At 44.6% G+C, this 12,488-nt stretch overlaps 1 protein-coding gene across 3 annotated transcripts in view; it reads left to right on the top strand.

Annotated features, from left to right (window-relative positions):
• LOC126336277 (caskin-2) overlaps positions 1-12,488 on the top strand; it is a 942,083-nt gene that overhangs the window by 297,308 nt on the left and 632,287 nt on the right. Inside the window, exon 3 of one of the 3 annotated variants that reach the window (XM_049999788.1) lies at positions 7,285-7,321. The exons of the other annotated variants lie outside the window; for them this stretch is intronic. The gene's annotated coding sequence lies outside the window, so the exon portion shown is untranslated. The remainder of the gene's footprint in view (positions 1-7,284; positions 7,322-12,488) is intronic. 3 annotated transcript variants of the gene reach the window in all.

Genomic DNA, 12,488 nt, shown 5'->3' with positions numbered 1-12,488 from the left:
AAGGAGTGCCTCCACCCTTCCAACGGACATCTGGTACACAACGTAGCAGAAATCGGATGATCAGGTGCCGTCATCGTGGTTCTTCAAGAGGTGTGACAGGCGCAGCAGGGTACCTCGGTGTGTTGTTATTACTGGAGAATGAAGACTATCTTGTTACGAAAGATTGGCAATGTAAGTTGCATCGAAGACCTGTTGTTGAGTCTCACAACCAAAATAAATAATGTACACTAACCTAACCTTCCTCTCCTACATCACGGCAGTTTTAATGTATTGGGGAAGGGGTAAACTCGGGCTTTCTATCTTGAAGGACCAGGGCTCGATCCCAAGCAAGGGCACTGCCATTTGCTTTTTCCTGGCAATTCCCTGGTGGGGAGTTGGAGGTGGGACGTCAGCAAAGCCTTTCGATAAACTACATTCCCACCATTTTGAAATTCCCCCAGTTTTTGATTTTCCCGCCAAAATTTGAAATTCCCACAAATTGGGTAAGGGGTTGGTGAATGGGGGGGGGGGGGGCGATGACCCACACGCCGACTGGGGAAAATATGACATCATCCGGAGGTGGGGGTGAGGTGTAATTACTTGATCAATTTAATAAATTTGCTTATCAATTTGATATCAGAATTGCACCCGGAACTGTACCATCCGACTGCTGCGAGCAACTTCCAGCAGAGAAAGGTCGTTGATTTCCCTAAATCGCTCCAGGCAAATGCTGGGATGGTTCCTTTGAAAGGGCACGGCCGGCTTCCTTCCCCGTCCTCCCCTAATCCGATGAGAGGGATGATTTATTTGTTAGTGTGAACGGTGGTGTAACGTAAACGTAATATAGCAAATGAATATTTTGATGGATATTAACCGAGTATGCAGCAGTGTGAGTACTGTGGCTGTGCAGAGAGAATGAGTCACATTCTCAGGGGAAATTTATGAAGTCCGTCTACCCAGTTTACGCTACGGGAAAACAGGAAACATTTTATGATAATTCAATTATTTAAGGAGGGAGTTATTTTCATATTTATGGGTTTTTAAGTTCATTTAATAAACTGGTCTTAAAGTTGTAGTTGGTGAAATGTAAAAAACCGAGAACTGCGTGGCTTAATGGTAATTTTGAATTATCCGTAATGTTTCCCAGCCAGTGAGAAGAGCGGACGTTCGTTATCGTTTCACCTGCTTTGTGAATGTGTATTTCAGTTCGGAGTTCACTCATCATCATGTTCGAAAACGTTAGTTAGGAGCTCTGAAAAGATATAATAATTTTGCGGAGTAACGAGTAAAATTTCATCCTGGAGTGCCACGCGCTGAACGCTGAAGTGTGAAAGATTAATACAATTTCAGTTTTTATGTGTACACCGTGACTTCTGAATTAACTAAAATCTGCCTCGCACATTGTGCAAATGGGGACAGCGAATTGAACGTTCAAATGGATCGAGTTGTGTAATATTTGAGTGAGCAGTCTGTCGCAGAGAAACCATTTTGTAATATTTTTGGTAACTCGAACGACACCATGAAGCAGATTATTACTCTCGAGTATGATTGTGTGTGTGGAAGCCGCAACTTAAGCTTTCCACTGGCTTGTCGACGTTTTCGTATCAAGTAGTTTTCGTTCACAGAGTATCTGTCGTTTAATAGCTCTGTTAGCGTGATCCAAAAGATGTTTTGATGCAACCCGCAGAGCCACTCAGCGCGGCTCGTCTCCGCAACAGCTTCCTGTAGCCGGAGAACACCATTCAGTTTCTGACGGGTCATTCTCGTGGACTGGACTGCGGAAGTGGATATCAGCGAAGAATGGGTAGACACACCTTCTGTAGGACGAACTCTGGAACCGACGCGCCGCGACCCAAGTCTGCCCGCGCGGCAGAACAAGTCGCTCGCTTCAGCGCTGCGTGGAGATCCGCTACGCAAGTACAAGGTTACGGGCACGGAACACCGATGTCGCTCGTTTATTAAGGATTTTATGGCGAGTCAGGACTTGCCCGGCTTACACAACCATTTTACGATCAATCATGAAAGAAGGTTGTATACATGGAAGAACCCTGGAGATACTAAAAGGTTTCAGATAGATTATATAATCGTAAGACAGAGATTTAGGAACAAGGTTTTAAATTGTAAGACATTTCCAGGGGCAGATGTGGACTCTGATCACAATCTATTGGTTATGAACTCTAGATTAAAACTGAAGAAACTGCAAAAAGGTGGGAATTTAAGGAGATGGGACCTGGATAAACTGAAGGAACCAGAGGTTGTACAGAGTTTCAGGGAGAGCATAAGGGAACAATTGACAAAATGGGGGAAAGAAATACAGTAGAAGAAGAATTGGTAGTTTTGAGGGATGAAGTAGTGAAGGCAGCAGAGGATCAAGTAGGTAAAAAGACGAGGGCTGGTAGAAATCCTTGGGTAACAGAACAGATATTGAATATACTTGATGAAAGGAGAAAATATAAAAATGCAGTAAATGAAGCACGCAAAAAGGAATACAAACGTCTCAAAAATGAGATCGGCAGGAAGTGCAAAATGGCTAAGCAGGGATGGCTAGAGGACAAATGTAAGGATGTAGAGGCTTATCTCACTAGGGGTAAGCCAGATACTGCCTACAGGAAAATTAAAGAGACCTTTGGAGAGAAGAGAACCACGTGTATGAACATCAAGAGCTCAGATGGAAACCCAGTTCTAAGCAAAGAAGGGAAAGCAGGAAGGTGGAAGGAGTATATAGAGGGTCTATACAAGGGCGATATACTTGAGGACAGTATTATGGAATTGGAAGAGGATGTAGATGAAGATGAAATGGGAGATACGATACTGCGTGTAGAGTTTGACAGAGCACTGAAAGACCTGAGTCGAAACAAGGCCCCCGGAGTAGACATCATCCCATTAGAACTACTGACGGCCTTGGGGGAGCCAGTCCTGACAAAACTCTACCATCTGGTTAGTAAGATGTATGAAACAGGCGAAATACCCTCAGATTTCAAGAAGAATATAATAATTCCAATCCCAAAGAAAGCAGGTGTTGACAGATGTGAAAATTACCCAACAATCAGTTTAATAAGCCACAGCTGCAAAATACTAACAGGAATTCTTTACAGACGAATGGAAAAACTAGTAGAAGGCGAACTCGGGGAAGATCAGTTTGGATTCCGTAGAAATACTTCAACACGTGAGGCAATACTGACCTTACGACTTATCTTAGAAGAAATATTAAGGAAAGGCAAACTTACGTTTCTAGCATTTGTAGACTTAGGGAAAGCTTTTGACAATGTTGACTGGAATACTCTCTTTCAAATTCTAAAGGTGGCAGGGGTAAAATACAGGGAGCGAAAGGCTATTTACAATTTGTACTGAAGCCAGATGGCAGTTACAGGAGTCGAGGGGCATGAAAGGGAAGCAGTGGTTGGGAAGGGAGTGAGACAGGGTTGTAGCCTCTCCCCGATGTTATTCAATCTGGATATTGAGCAAGCAGTGAAGGAAACAAAAGAAAAATTCGGGGTATGTATTAAAATCCATGGAGAAGAAATAAAAACTTTGAGGTTCGCTGATGACATTGTAATTCTGTCAGAGACAGCAAAGGACTTGGAAGAGCAGTTGAACGGAATGGATAGGGTCTTGAAAGGAGGATATAAGATGACAATCAACAAAAGCAAAACGAAGATAATGGATTGTAGTCGAATTAAGTCGGGTGATGCTGAGGGAATTAGATTAGGAAATGAGACACTTAAAGTAGTAAAGGAGTTTTGCTATTTGGGGAGCAAAATAACTGATGATGGTCGAAGTAGAGAGGATATAAAATGTAGACTGCCAAGGGCAAGGAAAGCGTTTCTGAAGAAGAGAAATTTGTTAACATCGAGTATAGATTTAAGTGTCAGGAAGTCATTTCTGAAAGTATTTGTATGGAGTGTAGCCATGTATGGAAGTGAAACGTGGACGATAAATAGTTTAGACGAGAAGAGAATAGAAGCTTTCGAAATGTGGTGCTACAGAAGAATGCTGAAGATTAGATGGGTAGATCACATAACTAATGAGGAAGTATTGAATAGGATTGGGGAGAAGAGAAGTTTGTGGCACAACTTGACCAGAAGAAGGGATCGGTTGGTAGGACATGTTCTGACGCATCAAGGGATCACCAATTTAGTATTGGAGTTCAGCGTGGAGGGTAAAAATCGTAGAGGGAGACCAAGAGATGAATACCCTAAGCAGATTCAGAAAGATGTAGGTTATAGTAGGTACTGGGAGATGAAGAAGCTTGCACAGAATAGAGTAGGATGGAGAGCTGCATCAAACCAGTCTCAGGACTGAAGACCACAACAAGAACACCCCTTATCTGCGTACACACAGCAACAGGCGCTCCTGGGCAATAGCTCTCCTGCTATTGGGGTAGGCCGATGTGGCACGAAGATGGTCGTCGCGCGTGGACGGCTCACCGTCGGTCGTCAAGAGCTGTGTAGCTGCTGTTTATTCGAATCCACGGACTGTGAAAGGGAAGTAAAGAGTGGAACGGAGTGACTACTTTGCGTAGCAAGCCGAGGATAGGGCACTCTTTGACGGTTTCGCCACTACCGAGGACACTACGTTGCTAACAATTAAACTCGCAGAAAAAAATACTTTCTTGTCCGTTACGTTGTTCCCTGCTAGCACCGATTCAGTCCGGCCGCCGCAGACCTCTCACAATTCCGCCTGTGGCTGATGACAAACGTGAAGTTGCCGGCAGTTAATGAAGTTTGCCGCGTGACGTTTGCCGTCTGCCTCACTTGTTAGTTCCAGAGGCGTCGCTGACGCAAGTGAGCTGTCAGACGTTTTGGGGGGGGGGGGGGGGGGGGAGCAGGGCGGTCACCCCTCACCCCTCCTGGCCTGGTTTTTGTGTGCGCGCGCCTGCAGGCGGCGTGGCGCAGCACTCCTCATAATAAGCACAGCCTGGCGGCTTTGTTTGCGCGCACGCTTGTTTACAGGCAGCGGCGAGAGAGAGGGAGCACACGTGACGTGACGTGAGCTGAGCTGAGGCGAGGTGATGCCAGCGTTTTTGCCGTGTGTAGTTTGGGCACGGCGTGGCGCTGTCATCCGGCTCTCTGTACACCACATCTAAAAGGTTTCGCTCGAGCATGTTGTTTACCTCACGCAGAACAAATAGGCTTTAATCATCCCGAGTCGCATACTGCTTGCTTTTTGCTTTCAGTATCAAGGAAATTATGGAAAAAGAATGACGTTCAAGTGCTAAGACATCATGTTTCCAAACAAATACTGGAATATGTTTATACGATTAAACGTAGGAATTACGTACGTCGCCGGCTGCCAGGGGTCCGTTAGGGCGCACTCGCTCCGCCACACGCGGCTCAGCTTTTTTCTGATGCAAAACAAAATATGCGTGCTCAAGGCTTACGTCACCCCAGGAAGAAGCTGAATGCCACGTTAAAGTTATCTTCACCGCAAAAACGGATGCAAAGTGCTGAAACCGAAAATTTTGGTCACTGATGTAAAATGACCGATAGACAGAAAACATTTTGCTTTTAAAGAAAGAAACTCTTTGTAAATAATCAGCATGTACCCATATTTACATAAAATTGTAATCTGAATATAAAATTACTCGTTTCACATCATTACGGTTTGCCGTGTAAATTATACATGGAACATAGGAACATGAAACTAAGTAACTACTTTCCCAAAAGTATGTTTCTAAGGTATCGAAATCGTAGCGTAGGAAATGTTTCTGCGCTCTGTTGTAACACAAGCAAATGTACATATATTTTAAGGGCGAATACTTTTAGAAAAAGTAAAACTGTTCGTAGAAAAAAAAGTGTTTTCTATCACTCTTTCTGTAAATACATGGAAGACGGTCGCCGCATCACTCCTAGCATACATAAAATTAATAATATCCTTCAGACAGGTCTGCTGTTACATTCATCTTCGTGGACCACACTGTAACTCTTTCTTGATTAATAATAATACGATTACTAAGTGTTTAAGGAACGAAGATGAACTGCCCTCTCGCAAGGCGTTGAATTTTATTGTCGCGTTGGTTACACGAGTGGAATCATCTGCAACTCTGCGTAACAGCAATGAATTGTACCGTAGAGCACGGTGCAGCAAAGGCAGCGATGCATTCATTTATTTAACCTGACCTGACTCTGGCATCGCACCAGGGTCCACATACACAGACAGTACTTTTCTTTCACATGATACTTACCTAAGAAAAAAACTACGATTTTAGTATTACACCCAATAATAAAGTAGCATGAACATAATTAAAAGCAATCCGGCCATATGTAAAGAGTATGTCAGTAAATCGCACTAACATTAGTAAAGTTAAAAATGGCACTACTAGTACAACTGCTGCTGCTTTGCCGCTGCAACAACAGCAATGCAATAATAACAGCTGTTATCATTATGATTATCACTGTTATTATATTTGCAGACGCAAAAGCTTCTTATGGGTGTACAAAGGCTACTTCTGACATAGAGTGTTCTGAGGGAAAGAAATTGTGATAGTCTGCACCACCTGACGTTACTGGAAATGAGACGCATTTGTGCTTCAGTAGATATCTTATTAGCTGTCTTCTGAAGCTGGATATGATATTCATTTTTATGACACGATGAGGGAAGTCAGTCCAGAGTCGAGTTCCTGCTACTGAAAAGGACTTAGACAAAAGGCTGAAAGATGGGGTGAGAGTGAAGGGATTTTGCCCTGACGGTAAGAGGTGTTTCTGCTGTGCTGTTCAGACAAGAGTGTTAAGGTCAGTGTTCGTCGATAAGACAGTACACAAGACACTGGGTGAGGAAGTATGTGGCCTGTCTGCGGCCACCCAGGACGGCAGCATGTCAGACGGTGGATTGAGATCGAGCAGCCGAGTGTCACAGATTCGGCGAAAGCGGGCGTTCGTCACGAGTCCAGCCACCCAGAGTTTTCCTGAAGGAGGCCTTGCGGCATAACATCGCCGTAATCAGTAATTGGAATTATAAGCGTTTGGACGAGTTCCTTTTTTGGGACTGTAAGCGGATGAGTGACGAATTGAGGAATGTGCGCAGTTGGTCGCGGGTAGGCAGCCAATCGGCAGCTGCAGTCGTCAGCCCGCGGTCGGCTGGCGGGCAGATGTCGTTTGGCGAACTGTCCGCCAAGTGGTGGCAACAGCAGCAGCTACCAGCAGCCAGGCCTCGCATCACACACCAGGTCTGGAGGGAAGGACACGCGCACTTCACGTCGTTTCGGCCTCCAACTGCAATAAACAGACTCGTGTGTAACACATGTCCTGCAGTGAGTATCTCAACAGTAAACAGCTTCTTAACGCAAAACGTTTTCCTTTGTTTCAGGTACGTCTCTCTTTCGCATTGGGCCTCTACCGTCTATGTGAGTAAGATATTGCGCTACTGCTCAATTATCTGTGTATAACTTGTGCTTCTTAGAATTCTCGTATAGTGTCTAGAGAGGCGCGCACACATTTGCGTCAGACTGTAGTAGTCACAGATCCTGGGCTGCTTTCTGGTGGTGGTGGTTAGTGTTTAACGTCCCGTCGACAACGAGGTCATTAGAGACGGAGCGCAAGCTCGGGTTAGGGAAGGATTGGGAAGGATATCGGCCGTGCCCTTTCAAAGGAACCATCCCGGCATTTGCCTGAAACGATTTAGGGAAATCACGGAAAACCTAAATCAGGATGGCCGGCGACGGGATTGAACCGTCGGCCTCCCGAATGCGAGTCCAGTGTGCTAACCACTGCGCCACCTCGCTCGGTGGCTGCGTTCTAGAGGGGACTAACACGGGGGGTGGGGGGGGAGGAAGTTTTGTTGGTCGCCATCCCCCCCCCCCCCCCCACTCCCCGACTGCCCAACTACCACCACTGAAATATAAATTGGTCCTCCCACTTCTAATGTGCCCCAAATGCATAAGATTTTAATAACTATACATATGTATGAAATAAAATATTTTAATACGTTGTTGTTGTTGTCTTCAGTCCTGAGACTGGTTTGATGCAGCTCTCCATGCTACTCTATCCTGTGCAAGCTGCTTCATCTCCCAGTACCTACTGCAACCTACATCCTTCTGAATCTGCTTAGTGTACTCATCTCTCGGTCTCCCTCTACGCTGCCCTCCAATGCTAAATTTGTGATCCCTTGATGCCTCAAAACATGTCCTACCAACCGATCCCTTCTTCTAGTCAAGTTGTGCCACAAACTTCTCTTCTCCCCAATCCTATTCAATACCTCCTCATTAGTTACGTGATCTATCCACCTTATCTTCAGTATTCTTCTGTAGCACCACATTTCGAAAGCTTCTATTCTCTTCTTGTCCAAACTAGTTATCGTCCATGTTTCACTTCCATACATGGCTACACTCCAAATAAATACTTTCAGAAACAACTTCCTGATACATAAATCTATATTCGATGTTAACAAATTTCTCTTCTTCAGAAACGCTTTCCTTGCCATTGCCAGTCTACATTTTATATCCTCTCTACTTCGACCATCATCAGTTATTTTACTTCCTAAATAGCAAAACTCCTTTACTACTTTAAGTGTCTCATTTCCTAATCTAATTCCCTCAGTATCACCCGATTTAATTTGACTACATTCCATTATCCTCGTTTTGCTTTTGTTGATGTTCATCTTATATCCTCCTTTCAAGACACTGTCCATTCCGTTCAACTGCTCTTCCAAGTCCTTTGCCGTCTCTGACAGAATTACAATGTCATCGGCGAACCTCAAAGTTTTTACTTCGTCTCCATGAATTTTAATACCTACTCCAAATTTTTCTTTTGTTTCCTTCACTGCTTGCTCAATATACAGATTGAATAACATCGGGGAGAGGCTACAACCCTGTCTCACTCCTTTCCCAACCACTGCTTTCCTTTCATGCCCCTCGACTCTTATTACTGCCATCTGGTTTCTGTACAAATTATAAATAGCCTTTCGCTCCCTGTATTTTACCCCTGCCACCTTTAGAATTTGAAAAAGAGTATTCCAGTCAACATTGTCAAAACCTTTCTCTAAGTCTACAAATGCTAGAAACGTAGGTTTGCCTTTTCTTAATCTTTCTTCTAAGATAAGTCGTAAGGTCAGTATTGCCTCACGTGTTCCAACATTTCGACGGAATCCAAACTGATCCTCCCCGAGGTCTGCATCTACCAGTTTTTCCATTCGTCTGTAAAGAATTCGCTTTAGTATTTTGCAGCCGTGGCTTATTAAACTGATAGTTCGGTAATTTTCACATCTGTCAGCACCTGCTTTCTTTGGGATTGGAATTATTATATTCTTCTTGAAGTCTGAGGGTATTTCGCCTGTCTCATACATCTTGCTCACCAGCTGGTAGAGTTTTGTCATGACCGGCTCTCCCAAGGCCGTCAGTAGTTCTAATGGAATGTTGTCTACTGCGGGGGCTTTGTTTCGACTCAGGTCTTTCAGTGCTCTGTCAAACTCTTCACGCAGTATCGTATCTCCCATTTCGTCTTCATCTACATCCTCTTCTATTTCCATAATATTGTCCTCAAGTACATCGCCCTTGTATAAACCTTCTATATACTCCTTCCACCTTTCTGCCTTCCCTTCTTTGCTTAGAACTGGGCTGCCATCTGAGCTCTTGATATTCATACACGTGGTTCTCTTCTCTCCAAAGGTCTCTTTAATTTTCCTGTAGGCAGTATCTATCTTACCCCTAGTGAGATAAGCTTCTACATCCTTACATTTGTCCTCTAGCCATCCCTGTTTAGCCATTTTGCACTTCCTGTCGATCTCATTTTTGAGACGTTTGTATTCCTTTTCGCCTGCTTCATTTACTGCATTTTTATATTTTCTCCTTTCATCAATTAAATTCAATATTTCTTCTGTTACCCAAGGATTTCTAGCAGCCCTCGTCTTTGTACCTACTTTATCCTCTGCTGCCTTCACTACTACATCCCTGAGAGCTACCCATTCTTCTTCTACTGTATTTCTTTCCCCTATTCCTGTCAATTGTTCCCTTATGCTCTCTCTGAAAATCTGTACAACCTCTGGTTCTTTCAGTTTATCCAGGTCCCATCTCCTTAATTTCCCACATTTTTGCAGTTTCTTCAGTTTTAATCTACAGGTCATAACCAATAGACTGTGGTCAGAGTCCACATCTGCCCCTGGAAATCTCTGTCTTACCATTATATAATCTATCTGATACCTTTTAGTATCTCCAGGGTTCTTCCACGTATACAACCTTCTTTCATGATTCTTAAACCAAGTGTTAGCTATGATTAAGTTGTGCTCTGTGCAAAATTCTACTAGGCGGCTTCCTCTTTCATTTCTTTGCCCCAATCCATATTCACCTACTATGTTTCCTTCTCTTCCTTTTCCTACACTCGAATTCCAGTCACCCATTACTATTAAATTTTCGTCTCCCTTCACTATCTGAATGATTTCTTTTATTTCATCGTACATTTCTTCAATTTCTTCATCATCTGCAGAGCTAGTTGGCATATAAACTTGTACTACTGTAGTAGGTGTGGGCTTCGTATCTATCTTGGCCACAATAATGCGTTCACTATGCTGTTTGTAGTAGCTTACCCGCATTCCTATTTTCCTATTCATTATTAAACCTACTCCTGCATTACCCCTATTTGATTTTGTGTTTATAACCCTGTAGTCACCTGACCAGAAGTCTTGTTCCTCCTGCCACCGAACTTCACTAATTCCCACTATATCTAACTTTAACCTATCCATTTCCCTTTTTAAATTTTCTAACCTACCTGCCCGATTAAGGGATCTGACATTCCACGCTCCGATCCGTAGAACGCCAGTTTTCTTTCTCCTGATAACGACATCCTCCTGAGTAGTCCCCGCCCGGAGATCCGAATGGGGGACTATTTTACCTCCGGAATATTTTACCCAAGAGGATGCCATCATCATTTAATCATACAGTAAAGCTGCATGTCCTCGGGAAAAATTACGGCTGTAGTTTCCCCTTGCTTTCAGCCGTTCGCAGTACCAGCACAGCAAGGCCGTTTTGGTTAATGTTGCAAGGTCAGATCAGTCAATCATCCGGACTGTTGCCCCTGCAACTACTGAAAAGGCTGCTGCCCCTCTTCAGGAACCACACGTTTGTCTGGCCTCTCAACAGATACCCCTCCGTTGTGGTTGCACCTACGGTACGGCCATCTGTATCGCTGAGGCACGCAAGCCTCCCCACCAACGGCAAGGTCCATGGTTCATGGGGGGAAGATTACAGTAATAATTATTTGTTTGCATTAGTGCTTACGACATCGCTTTAGAATAACTCAGACCTAACTGTAATTAAAAAGATTAACGATTTCGCAGAATATCAGAGAACTGTAACAGTAGCAAACTCCCACAACTTTGGCAGCGTCAGTGTTTCCGGGTGACCACGGGTGTGGAGACGTGTCGTGGGAATGGAGGTGATGTCCTTTGTTTCGGCCTTTTGTGCTTCCGTTCGGGAATTTTTTTAATTTCTTAGTGTGGTGCCTTTCTGTGTACTTTAATCAGCTTCTTGGGGTTTGCCGGCTCTGCCCGCCCTCTCCGAAATGTGTCGGATTAGTTGTTGGCATCAGCTGCGATCAGTGTGTGAATAAACAGGCGCCTTTTCCCCCTCTCGAATGGTTTTTGGAGCCGCTCGGGCAGCTCGCAAGCGCACAAGCCGTCTGAAGAACAGCTACAGCCAGTCGTGTTAGCAGAATGCATCGCCAGCTTACTTCACTGGCCGGCCGGTTTGATAGGAAAATGGTCTGTGTGTGTGTGTGTGTCCGGGGGGGGGGGGGGGGGGGTGAAGGAGGGGATGCAGCTGTGGCCCTCAGCCACGCTGGGCAGGTGTGCACAGCCGGCCCCTGCGCTTTGAAGAGCAGCCACCTGCCACTTGGCGGCAGGCGAAGGCAGCCGTGTTTCCCTGCGACCAGACACTTACCCACCCCTTCCCCCCGTCACCACTCAGCCGATGTCTTGTAACCACTGGAGGTACACGTTGGAAATGGTGGAGAACGAACCAGCCGACAAGTGTCGACACTTTTAATGCCAACATTCTGCGTCTGGTGTTTCACATTTGCTGGTGACTCGGTGAGTGCCTGCAAGAGACTGTCCTGGCAGAGAACGAGGAAAATTTTGTGCTGCATATTAATTTCAAGTACTTTGCCGATAATTCGCAGAAAACAAAATACAGGGTGATTCGGCCATGGTGTTGCAAAGTTTCAGGGATTATATGTAAGTTCGAGGTCAGGGACCCTGGTCCGGAAACGGCCAAGTCGAAAGTTACGAGCTAAATTTGTTCTGACACTTCTGACAGTGGAATTGCAGTACCGTTACCGTTACCGTTGCTATAGGGTAGGCAACTTTCAGAGGTAGTATGAACCGTAACAAGAAATGCGTACCTTAACAGCAGTGGGGATCTGTTCATGTTCGATACCGTGAAACAAATCACTTATACTGCAAACTCCTTGTTTTCCATATTTTGAGATGAAAACAAGTCCAATAAGTATGGGCTTTGAAATGCGCATCTCGTGAGCTACAGGCACTTTATCAGTACAAGAGGTGCCTTTCACAGTAGCGAAGAT

This window comes from Schistocerca gregaria, chromosome 2 (genome assembly GCF_023897955.1).
Source record: "Schistocerca gregaria isolate iqSchGreg1 chromosome 2, iqSchGreg1.2, whole genome shotgun sequence".
NCBI lineage: Eukaryota > Metazoa > Arthropoda > Insecta > Orthoptera > Acrididae > Schistocerca > Schistocerca gregaria.
The sequence above is the reverse complement of the archived record's forward strand: the minus strand, read 5'-3'. Positions and strand labels throughout refer to the sequence as shown.